The 11039-nt window shown below is 37.6% G+C and overlaps 1 long non-coding RNA gene across 1 annotated transcript; it reads left to right on the plus strand.

Moving 5' to 3' along the window:
• The first annotated feature begins 955 nt into the window (after positions 1–955).
• On the plus strand, positions 956–9479 carry LOC149024174 (uncharacterized). The gene is made up of 3 exons (XR_016171605.1): positions 956–1039; positions 3266–3346; positions 8032–9479. It is a non-coding gene; the product is annotated as an uncharacterized LOC149024174 (long non-coding RNA).
• Positions 9480–11039: the final 1560 nt, after the last annotated feature.

Here is an 11039-nt window from a genome sequence, read left to right on the forward strand (position 1 = left end):
ACCAACCGAAAGAGCCTCCCAAAACATGGTACATCATTGTACCATGTCTCGGAGAAGTTTTGGTGAGACCTTGGTATCTCTGCTGTCTTGACCTTGTCAAGATGCCAAGATGAGACGAGATTTTCAGCATTGCCTTGGACTAGGTGTCTAATGTTAGGATGTTGGTGCATTAGAGACTGCTAGTGGAAGCTGAGTTCTGGTCTAGGGGCCTTGCTGATTGGAAGCTTATGAAGGATTACAGCTCATGCAGTGAGCAATTGCTTGGGCTAGTGGGCTTGACCTAATTCCTGTAAGAGACAGGGATCCTATATTTTGGGCTTGTATAAACTTTGTACAAAACTTTTATCTCTACAATGTCTCGATGAAGAATGACTCCTTGAGAGGAGCATTAAAACTCTAGACAGCAGCCATGCAATTTTATACGGGAAAGGCTTTCAAATCTCTTAAGAAAACAAAAGATGGAGTTGAGCTGATAAGGTATTGTGTTTGCCCTAAAACTCTTAAATTGTGATTCAGAAGTTCTTAGGTCATTGAAGTGAAAAATTATAGTTCTTTCCTTGTTATCAAACATTTTATGGTCATTATGCCTTCTACAGTGAAACAATTGAAGAAAGACAATTTGGAAAGTTGATGCTTGGGCTTAGAAACCATCTAGACGCCTGAAATTGGAAATGTGGAGCGTGGACTGAAATAGTTTCTTGGCTTCTAAAGCTTGGTTAAAATCGTTTCTGGATGGTGCCTCTAGAAACCCACGCTGTCAGTGTGGGAGTATCATAATGTCCGTTGTGAAAATTAAATTCGTTTAAGAGGGACCTGCTGAATTATCCATGTTTATGTATGCTATTTGTTTGGTCTGTGTCAAAATAATTCTTTTTTTATTCATGTCATCATATGACAATTTTCTGGTCAAATAAAATTACTGAAGTGCATAGCTGACTAGATTAGCTAATGATGGTTTATTACAATGTTGTGCTTGTAGGTTACCAATGATGAAGCAGTTGAAATGGCACGGAAGTTGGCACTGGAGGAAGGTTTGCTGGTAACTCAGTCGATATTATTTAATTATGATGTTCCAAAAAGGACTTTGTTGTGTTCTGCTCATTTCATTAGCACGACCAATTTAACTATTTTATGAATTTACAACTTTCTTTTAATTTCATTGTCAATGGGCGCTTTCACCTTTTATGTATTGTGCTGAAATGCTTATTTCCAGCTTTAGTGGTTCCATGCAATAGAGGGAAGCTTGATTTGGGGGAGTCTGAAAACAACTCCAATAGGAGGTGCAAACAGGATTTAAGGACCTATGTGGAAAACAAGCATTAAAAGGCCTTGAAATTTTTTGAAACAAGCAAGCCTTAGTAACCTGTTTAGGAGAATGGGACTGGGATCGCCTGCCAAAATGTGGTAAAGCTATTAGATAGATTATAGGACTCCTCCATGATGAAGGGTCCTCGTTTAGATTTTATTTGCAAATCTTAATGTCTGTACAATTGTTTTTTCTACCAAAGAAAAGGTTCACTTTTTTGGCTGAGTTTAATTTTTTACTTTTAATTTTGTATTTTGTAAAAAAAAGTTTAGTAAGGGCATGTTTGTGTTTAAGGGTTAAGTCTTATGTGGTTTTTGGTGAGAAATCAAGGTAATGTCTCCATTTCTGCTACTTTGTTTTACAAGTTTGTGTTTGATGTTCCATTGATTGGCACTGCTATGCTGTGAATTCATCTCAGGTTCTGGTTCTTAGTCTTTGGATTATCATCTGGTAGACATTGTTAATCAGTAATTTTCTATTGCTTATGAATACTTAGATGTGAGTCGCGACATACCCGGCAGATGCTCTAATTTGAGATTTCCTGGCTTCTTGCACTCTTCTCGGTGCAAGATCTGAACTGGGTGACATTATGGGGTATTAAGGCTTTCCTAGACTGAACTTCGACCAGGATTTTAGACAGAGAAGATCTCTCATCTAGGGCTCCAAAAATTCTCCCAATTCTGAAAATTTTATTGTTTGATTCAAAAGATTCATCTGTTCTAAATCCAACCATGAGAACACAACAATATTTTGGTCGTGTTAGTCTATTGGTTGTTGTACTTTGGTTTTGCTTGTGATATGTCAACCTTGGGATGTTTGGGGTGGGGGTGGGGGTGGAGTCTACTAGGAGGCTCCTCGATATATAGTTTTAGAAATCAAGCTCAAAGAATCAAATTAGTCACTGAACTGAAAGAGAAAACAAGGAAGAAGAGAAAGAACCAGCAGCAGCTTATGATTCTGGATCAGCTTCCTAGAATCAGAGGCTGATTTATTATAGCCTTCAAACCTCAATTACAATCTTGAGAGACAAGTAAACTAAAAGAGAAACAAACTTACAGGTAAAGGACAAAATAAACTGACAAGAATTCTGTCCAAAATAGAAAGAACCAGAAATAGGAAATACAAACTGAAAATAGAAACTAAGCAGAAAAGGAAACTCTGATTCTCCAAAACTTGTGCACTGCTTTCCAAAATAGAAACTTGTGCCCCATGGCTTGTGCACCAAGGCAGCAGTCACAAGACTTACGCACCAAGGTTTGCACTTGTCTCAACACATAGGAATGAGGTATAAAGATACTGGAGTTGAAAAAATATATTCACATTGTAACCAGAATATGTAACAAGCTGACAAGCCTGCTACTCTTAGATCAGATACGAACGAACAAATAGTACACTGTTAAAGCATGCAATAAGTGGTTCCTCATGTTGTGCTTTGGGTGATCTGGTTGAAAATAAAATTTGAGAATATTTGGATGAAAGAAGGGATACTGAAACTTGTGGATTGCTACTGTTTTATTTTTTTTTTTTTTTTGTGGATGGACTGCATTAAATTTTTTCCTTTTTTTTTTTTTTTTTTTTTTTGTCTCTTCCCTTCTTGTGGTGGCTTGTTAAGGAAAAGAATTTGGCAAATTCTGAGATGGGAAATTAAGTATTCCAGCTGAACTTTTTGTTGTGATATTTGTGCTTGTGTATCTTTTCTGTTGTTAAACCCATGGTTCATCCTTTTAGTTGTACAGACCTACTTTGTACTAGAATGAAATTTTACTTTTTCTTGCCTGTCTAGTAACTGAGTGAAAAAGAAAGAAAGAAGAAGAAGCAGTATTTGGCTTTGTTGATTAAGGGGTAAACAATTTCATGTAATATTGCATGAACTCAATATTAGACATTGTTTTATGCTAGTTGTGGGCTTTATTGATTCGTCTTTCTATGAGAAATTAATTGCTTCCTTTTTCAACTTAGGTTGGTATCTCTTCTGGAGCTGCTGCAGCTGCTGCCATCAGGATAGCACAAAGACCTGAGAATGGTGGAAAACTTATAGCTGTGAGAAATTTTCTTGGAGATTAGTTCCGAATTCTCTATTGGCTTCTCTATTGATCTCTATACATGGATCAAACTTTTGTTCAAAATTCCAAAATTTCAAAGGATTTTCCTTTTTATTCAAGCTGGGGGTTTTTATTTATTTATTTATTATTATTTTTTAATATCTCACATGCTACAAAATTTTCGTCTACATGCTTAAATGAATGATATCTTTCTATCATTTCGGCAGAGCATTAGATATCCTTGATATCAGTTGAAAGGTCAATGAGTTCTGTTTTGCAAATCCAAGATTGCTTCTTTAGATTCTGATTTATATTGATGGCGGTTTGTTCTGATCAAACTTAATTTCGTGAATGTGAACGCTGTCAAAATTACTTTGGTTGAAACTTTCTTAGTCTTCAGAATAATGAATAATTTACTGTACTTTTATATCTGTACTTCTATACATATGAAAAAGAGATTATGATGTAGGACCGACAGGGAGACCCTAGGAAGGCCCAGGGAGGTTGCCCAGCACCCTGCAGCCCTGCCAGTAGCCCAGGAAATTTCTGCCAGCATAGGGGAATTTTGGTCATTTCGGGTACCCCTAGTCCAACCCAATTTGACCTTAATGGAACCAGAATTATTAGCATTCTAATCCTAATTTTGTTTTTCTATTTGAGTTAGTCCTTGTTAAGTAATTGAAAAGTTGTAGTCTAGTTAGGAGTCCTATTTAAATTGAGACTCCTTTAGTTATCGTCCAAATTTTATTATGGTCCAATCCTACTCTTATTATGTAATTTAAATCATTCCAGGTTAAGAGTCCTTACTAGAGTTGGCGTCTTATCTTTAATTGGATTCCTTCTTAAATTAGAAGTCCTTTTATGTTTGCAACTTTTTTTAGTTAGGAGTGTTCTTTAAATAGAAGCCGTTGTCTGTTTTGCTTTCCAATTTGAATCCAAGTAGGAGTCCTTCAATGTGAGACTGTAAATATAGCTCACCACTTGTTAGCAAATCAGTTTTGGATATTGAGTAGACATTGCTTAAAAGTCATATTAAGTGGAGTCTTGGGTTTCCAAGCAAGGAAACCTGCGGCAGCTTTGGGCATTCTAAAATTTTGGAATTTATCAACCTTCCCCTGCCCTCATCAAGTAACGCTCCTCTCCCCCCGGCCCCCATTTGCCTCTTCTCCTCTCTCTTTGGCTCCACTCTCTCCCTACCTCCATCCTTCCCTGACATTTGATCCCCGTCTCTAGTTTCTTCTCAAATCCCTAAAATTTCTGAACTTCATCTTCTTCCCCAAAACCATAGAAACCCTAATCTCCCATCCCCTAGATCTCTCAAACTCCTCACCAAATCTAAATCCCTTTTGGATTGATAATCCCCTTCCCCTCCTAGACCTTCGACCCAAGCCCTAACCCTAATACCCCTCAGGAACTATATAATTAGAAATCCTAATATTCCTGAAGCCCAAGAAATTGCAAATAACATAATTCATAATTCAGATTTCTACAACCTTAAACCACTAAACCCCAGCTGAACCTAGTAGATCATACCTACCAGCCCTAAAAACCCTAAACAGACCCTACAAGCCCAACCACTGGGTTTAAGGAAACTCTAAATTTACCATTGAACTCAATTTGATTGGTCTTATGATTGGCCCTCAACTTCAAGGCTACATCAAATTGTATCAAAGCTACAGTTGAATCTGCAAGAACCAGAGCTATGGAAAAATCAGTGGACAACTGCAGCAAAGGAACAGAAGTTGAAAATCCCTATGAAGAAGAAAGCCTGGATTACAATCTTTCCATGAATGTTGTGTCAAAGATTCTTGTGGGTGAAACAGAAGAAGACTGGAGAAGAAGAAGCTACATTTTCTGTACCAGACTCAAATTAGGTGGAATCCCTAGCTAAGCAAATTGTGGACAGTGGCAGTAGCGTTAACGTGGTATCTGAAACTTCATTAAAGGGAAAATACCCCAATGCTATCAAGTGCCTCTTCTGAACTATGACAGACTGGAAGTTAATCTGGGATGTTTAGTACCCATCAATCTCCTATGTGACTTTCTGATATTATCCTTGGGAGGCCACAGTTCTATGACAATGATGTTGTCATCATAGGTTGGGAGAACACGTGTAAATTAATCCACAAAGGCCAGAAGATTGTACTTCTACCCATAAACCTATCTGAGGAGATCAAGAAAAGGCAAGCTGTCTAGACAATTAAGAAGTAACTCAAGTGCCCAACAGCAGCTTCTTGTTGTTCCAACCAAAGAATTTGAAGGAACCAAGGCAAACTGTGATAAAGAAAAGGAGGCAACACTTACAGCTCGGATGATAAGAATTCAACATGAAGCCAAGCCCACACGGTTCAAGGAAGAGTTGTTGCCCAAAGTTCCTATCAAGGAAATTTTGTAGGTAGAAGCCAACTTTACGAGTGCCAAAATAGGCAATGCTGAAACAGTGGAGGATAAACTACCCACAAAGCCTTAAGTAAAAGACAAGGGTCTGCCTGAAGAAGTGCCTTCCCTATCTGAAGTTCATCATGCCTTTGACCTTCCCCCTCATCCTGTTCTACCTTAAGATGAGGTAATGCTTGAAACTATAATGACAGATTATACAGGTAGAAGAAGTTTTTGAAGAGGAAGAGGCTGAAGCAATCAATGACTTAGTGCAAGATAAAGGGGAGCTTGAGAGCACTCCCCTTCCAGATGTCCTTGAAGAAATAGAGTGTGCACCACAAATTTTTGACATGAAGGACCACCAAGTTGGAGATGGTACTAAAGATGTTCACAACAACACGATGAAGATAAATGTACCAATGGAAGCTAGGAATAAAGAAGACTTTAGGAGCATGGCTGCTGATTTGGAGCATGAGCATATTGAATTTGTCATGCCACCATGGTTCTTAGAAAAGAAAGCTTCCAGAATTGAAGACTTTATTCCTAGGTGTTCCTACATTGCCTGAGTTTTGTCTAGGAGTGGTACAGTCTGCTAAACACATGTTATTTCCCCCGCATCACTAGAAAATTCAAGTACAAATTTTTTCAAGTGGAGAACTGATGTAGGACCAACAGGAAGACCCAAGGAAGGCCAGGGAGGTTGCACAGCATCCTGCGGCCCTGCTAATAGCCAGGAAATTTCAGCCAGCATACAGGCATTTTGGTCATTTTGGGTGCCCCTGGTCCAATCCTATTTAAGCTAGTGAGTAAGTGGAACCAGATTTTTATTAGGATTCTAGTCCTAATTTTATTTTTCTTTTTGAGTTAGTCCTTGTTAAGGTATTAAAGAGTCCTAGTCTAGTTAGAAGTCCTGTTTAAAGTGAGATTCCTTTAGTCATTGTCCAAATTTTACTAGGAGCCTGGTCTTACTCTTATTATCTAATTTGAAAATAATTTCTAAGTTCTACAGTGTCCTCTTCAACAATTTTTAAGGCCCACTCCAAAGTACAGAGTTCAAAAAGCTAGTCTTGGAAGCACTTTGAGTTGAAGCTGCCCCCATTTGAAGGCGTCCCGCACTGCCTCAACTATCATCATTAAAGCTGAACTCCCAGAATTATACTTGCATCTCCCTCCAATGAAATGACCTCATTGGTCTAATGAACTTGCCCCTGCCACAAAGATTATTAGACCACAATCCATCAGTAAGTATCCCAAAACAGTTCTCATGGAAATTAGAATTGGGGAATTAGGAAGGCAAGACTCGGTCAAATCTTTGTCCCTATTAAGTTTTAACCAACCTTCCATAACACTTTCTTATTAGATGCCTAAATGATAGTCATGAGACAAATGTCGACACACTCAAACATGCTGCAGAGTTTCCAGATCTTCCAAGCTAGGGCACCAATTGCAGGATGGCATCCCCTTGATCAGGGAATATAGAGAACCTCCTACTTTAAGAAATTATGATTAAAAACTTTAAAGGGGTTACCTTGGAGATTTCTGAAATTTAAGTTGAAAGGGTAAGCAAGCCGACAATGAAAATCAAAATCTGAAGTGAAAAAGCATGAAAGTGACAGCTTAGGAAGCAAAGCCATTTTCCTGCGAAACAAAAAGGTAAACATGCAGCAAATAAACGATTCTTAGAATAATCTCAAATCTCCCAGTCTTCTATATTTGTTATGCTTGGCGAGTGTCCAAGATAGCACTTGTGTCTAAAAAAGAAAAAACAATTAAGTATAAGTGAGAGCTTTTCTTTTTTGGAACTAGATGATTGAGAGCTTTAGAAGAATCATGATAGAATTTTACACTCAAAATGGATTGCTGTTGAACAATATCTACAAGGCACTTTTGGATTTTGTTGTCCACCTTTCAGACTACAATGGACCATGTTGCTGGTTGTTGCATCCAGAGGGCAAGGAATATGAAGATCTAATGCCTAAGTCCTGGTTGGGGATAGTGTAGTGCACATGATTTGGCAAATGTAATATTACCTGCATAAACTATTTCAGTTCTTCACAAACTAAATGGACCTCAAGGACTGGATCCAGGACTGCACAAACATGAACTCAGAAATATTAAGAGAACCACCATAATGCATCGTTCAATAAAATAAAACCACAATTTTATTTTGATGAGTATGAGTGTTCTGTTCTCTGTAGTTTTTTCCTCCTCTTTTGTTGGTTTTTTGCTCTTGATCTTCTCTCTTCTTGTAGTGCTGCATGACTGCATTCTTCGTATCTGTTATGATGACTTTGGATATTGCAGGTTGTATTCCCAAGCTTCGGTGAAAGATACATTCCGACTGTTCTCTTCCATTCAATTCATGAGGAAGTTAAGAAAATGTCACTAGTCTAGTAAATATTCAGCTTTTTCATCATCATGGTTTATACTTGGCCAGCACTGTGATTCACAGCAAAGGTTGAAGCACTGAGCTCTCTGTGGAAATGCATGAATATATTCTCTCCTGTGCTCACTGGTTTATTCTGTTGGTAAATCAGTTCTATTCAGAAGTGCAATTTTTATGTAGCCGCTGTCTTTTCAAAGAAATGTATGCGAGAGTGTAGAGCATAAGGACATTTAAGCCCCAACTCCCCCACCGCCAAAAGAGAACACAGGGAAGAAAAATGTGGGGGAAGATATCAAACTGGTGAAATGTTCTGTTTTCTTCATTCACTTTGCTAAGAAATTGTCCAGTGATGCATATACGTAACGGTGGCTGGTAAAAGGTTGGAGGTGGGGTGTAGGTTTTAACTGGTGTTGCTTTTTGATGCAATGCCAGAGTTAGTAGCACGCCCTGCAGAAAGACATTACTAGGGGTGTGCAGGTTAAAAGTTCTAATATCTAAAAGGTAGCAGCAATATTTTTTTCCTCTTTGAATAAATAGTGTGTGCCTTGTATGCAAGGTTATTGAGTAGGGCCACAAATCACTATCCTTGATTTCATGAAGGTCAAATTGGAGATGATGAATGGGTGAATTAGATATCCATGAATAATGTTTCATCATAATGTTATTACTCTTTCGATTACCTTTTCTTACTTCATGTCTTTTGATGCTAACCTTCTCCGGAGACATGATCAGATTCTCATTCTAGAACATCGGATCTTTGATGAGCCAGAGCATGGGGCTGATTGATGTTATGCTTTACTCGCGTTCAAGAAACAAGATGGAAGGATTATCAAGTCAAGGCGTTAGATTACTTCAAACTTTAGTACCAGCAATATGAAAATGGGAGACATGGAATGGGAATGGTTTGTGGACAAAAGACCTTAAGAGTGAACCAATGGATGTTAAAGGATTTGGCAATAGAATTATCTCTATCAAACTTGTGTTAGGCATTCAGGTTATCGACATTGTTAGTGCGTACATGCCCCAGTGAAGAATGGAGGGGAGTAATAAAGTACAATTTCTAGAGTACATGGATGATTTAACGCAAGGCTTCGGTTAAAGAGAGAATTATTAAAAGGAGGTGACTTCAACAAACATGTGGACAGTGACAAATGAGATTTCGAGAACTTTCATGGAGAGTCCCGAGTCCGGGAGAGGATTGAAGAGGGGACCTCAATACTAGACTATGCAATAACCTTTCACTTGTGCATTGCAAGCCAATTAAACTTCATTTACTAAATATGAATGAACTCTAAGGTTATACCCAGGGAGTAGACCAGTAAATGGATAGTCGAAATTCGCCTCCAAATTTACATTTGTATTCGTTTAAGGGTATCCGTATCTGGAATTTTTCTTACCGGAAAATATCTGTATCCGTCAACTAAGCATCCAGATTCGGAATCGGATAATATCCGAATAAAAATTTATCCTGATAGAATAAAGTATTCAACATTTTTTTCTATGAAATTGGATGATAATCGGATTCGGATACCGACAATCAGATAATCAGTAATCGATAATCAGATAATCAGATAATCGGAAATCGGAAATCATCCGATTAAAGTAAAATATTAAACACTTTTATCTAAAAAAGGGGTTAATAATCGGACTCGGAAACTGATTCGGAAATTGGAAATCAAAGTAAAAAAAAAAAAAATTTAACAATCACCAATCAAATATCAGATAAAGTTCAGATTTGAATTCAGATGCCTTCTCTAAATTTTTACCGGATTCGGATAACGGTTTTGTTAATCAGATTCGGATTTAGATATTGGTGTATCTTAGCCGAATCCGATCCGTTTACAGGTCTACCACGAAGTGCTTAATGGTGGCACAACATAGATGGCCGTCTTAGATATATTCCATAGTACAAGGAACAGTAAGAACTTGAACTAGATCAAGATGAGATGGGATGATGCAAGAAGTTCTAAAAGATTCTTTTACTTATATGATGGACAAGAAATTGGAATTTGAAGGGAAACACTAATGAGGTTTGAGCCAAGTTAATGACTCGGATAATATTAGAGGCATCAAGGGTAAGGATGGTGTTTCCTCCCATAAGTCCGTCGTCTTCAATGTGTGCCCCAATGTGTAAAAGTGCTTGGGTGTGCCAAAGTTTCAAGGACTCAAAGAAAACAGCATCTGAATTACATGCCTCGACATATCAAGAACTTCAATTCAACCTTTCGAGAGAAGGCTGAGAAACTTGAAAAGTTTCTTTAGGAAAAGATTGAAACCGTCAGGTTGTTATGGAAAATGCTGATCCTTAAGGTCTTATGAAGAGAAAATTGAAACTCAAACTAGAATAAATAAATAAATATGCATTTGTTGCAGGGTTGCTGATAAATTTGTTGGTGATGGTCTTTCCTTTCTTCCAAATGTTCCTTAAATAAGACTTCTCCTTATATTCACCAAAAAAAAAAAAAAAGACTTCTCCTTGATAGTTAATTCTTACCATAATTTCTCTTCAAACTTGAAATTTGGATTTAGAGGCCACCACCATAGGTTCCATTTCAAGTTATTCAAACTATCATAACCTCTATTCCAGATTTGAAATTCAAACACTACAATTATCATAATTTGTATTTCAAACCTAGAAATATGTCTAACTGTCATAACAAATCATTTTTCGAATGAATGACTGAAATTCGTTCACCAAATTCATTGATTGTTCACTACATCAGTCACTTATTTATTGTTGACCGTTTAGTGTATCAGTCACTCGTAACTCGTTTGTCACTGACTATTTTTTTTTGGTAGAATTTGTCACGGACTATTCACTACGTGGGTGACTTTACTACTGACTGTCAACGGCCAATTGTACTAACATTTGCAAAGATGAAAACTTAGTACAGACAGATGGTAAATGACTAATTTACAAAAATGA

The sequence above is a fragment of the Hakea prostrata genome, chromosome 2 (genome assembly GCF_041222555.1).
Source record: "Hakea prostrata isolate BN-2017 chromosome 2, UWA_Hpros_2, whole genome shotgun sequence".
In the NCBI taxonomy this organism is placed as follows: Eukaryota; Viridiplantae; Streptophyta; class Magnoliopsida; order Proteales; family Proteaceae; genus Hakea; species Hakea prostrata.